Source organism: Sinocyclocheilus rhinocerous, unplaced genomic scaffold (genome assembly GCF_001515625.1).
Source record: "Sinocyclocheilus rhinocerous isolate Xijiao unplaced genomic scaffold, SAMN03320098_v1.1 scaffold601, whole genome shotgun sequence".
NCBI lineage: Eukaryota > Metazoa > Chordata > Actinopteri > Cypriniformes > Cyprinidae > Sinocyclocheilus > Sinocyclocheilus rhinocerous.
Window position 1 is genome coordinate 1,429,396 of NW_015656605.1, and position 2,023 is coordinate 1,431,418.

A 2,023-nucleotide genomic window follows, 5' to 3' on the forward strand; every position below is an offset into this window, starting at 1 on the left:
TAGAGTCGTTGGGTGACAGAGTTGTTGTCAGCTCGTGTAGTGTGTGACCCCCTGTTGCGGATCATTTACATAGAGTCACATAGTGTGAACACCACAACGACTTAAAGACAGACAATCAAGTCATGTAGTCTGAACAGCACAGCGATCTGCTGACATTTAAAGTCGTGTAGTGTGAACTTGGCTTAAGATCAACAAACCAGAGGATACTATCAATTCCAAGAAGAAAATGAAAATGAAAGGAGACTGGGCATTTGCTGTGGTCTTGTCAGCGAATCACCACAATCACCAGCTCTGAACTCCATGTCCCAGAATCCTCCCCGGCTCACACCTGTTCTCAGTCACGATCACCATCACCTGAGTTCTGATTCCCCGCACCTGTCATCTGCAATCAAGGCACCATTCATAAGCACCTTCCAGTCTCTCACCATCCGGTCTACCGTTCACTACTCTGAACTTTACCAGACTCCCTTAATGCTACTTACCTGTTTATACTTGTCTCTAGATCCTCGAAGTTCTTCCTGCGTTGCTCTTCTCCGTTCCTGGATCCCGAACCCTCCGTTAACCTGCAAAAGAACCAAACATCACTCCTTGGCTAAGATTCATTGAACTGTCATTTGTGTTGGATATTCACCAGTCATTGCTCCATTCAATCTGCCTCAGCCATTTCTACCAATAAACCTGCTATTCATTATTTTACCTGTTGTCTCCAGCTTGATCTGTGACAGGTCTAGACTCTGGAATAGCCTCCCTGTTTATATCAGAATGGACAACACCGTTCATGTGTTCAAAATCAAAACTTAAGAGTTATTTATTATATTTATTTTTAATAACATTTAATGTGCTTTTTATGCTGTTGTGATTATATTCCATGCCATGACTCATATTTTCCATTCATACAAATCTTTTTGATGTGTTCTGGTGGTTCTTTCTCTTTCCATGACCAACTTTCTTATTCAAGATCAGTTTATTGTTAGTTGCAACGTTACTAGTCTCTGCTTTAGTTTTGCATACAGACGACTGTCGTATATGTTGTGTTTTGTTTTGGTATCCCTTGGTTCTTAATTTGACCTAGTTTGCTTTGTTCCCATTTTTGCGTCACTAATTTGTTGCCATAGCTCCTGATTAGTTCACACCTGTTCTCTGGTCCTTTGATTACTCCCTGTGTATTTAAGCCCTCAGTTGAGTTGTACTCCTTTGTCCAGTATTGTCTTTGTGTTAGTAGCAAAACTTTGATGAGACACACCCATCGGTCTAAGCAGCGCTGCTGCAAGTCGAGTGCAGGCCATCAGCAGAAAAAGAAAAGAAATAAAACCATAAACCGCCAAAGGACGTAACTTAGAATGGAAGATGGATCGGTTTGTGAAAGGGAAAAGAAAAGCCATAGATGAAGTCGCACAGACCCAGGAAGGTGCTGGTCATTTAAAAGCTAAATGCAGAAAATATGACAAGGCATATCTTGCTCTCGGCTTCACTCACCGTGTCTATACCGGACGCTACAGTTGTCGCGTCGCGCCGCAACAGCTCTACACTGGACGCGACAAAGCGACCGTTGCAAATCATTTTAACTTTGTGTCAGTACGTCATTAATAGAACAAGGCATCAGTTTAATGTTGGGTTTTGTCGTGTTGCATCGCGCCGCATCCAGTGTAGACTGCGTCACTGATTATAATGGGTTCTACTGTATTTTGCCACTTGCGTCCGGTGTAGACACCTAACCATAAGCAACAGAATTAAACCCACAAAAAATTAATAAATAACAGAGAGAGAATAATAATAATAACAGTTATTCTCTCTATGCTATTTTTCAATGTTTCAAGTGATGTAGGTATTTTTTCCCTGTAGGTATTTAAAATTAAAAAGCATTAATTTTTCAAAATGTTTAGTGAAATTATTTGGTAGTCTGAGGTGGGATGGGGATTCGGGAAGGGTGGGGGGGCAGATTTTTTTATAGGTTTAAAGGGGGGCGCGACCAAAAAAGTTTGAGAACCACTGGTCTAAAGTTAACAGACAGTGTTTAGTGCAG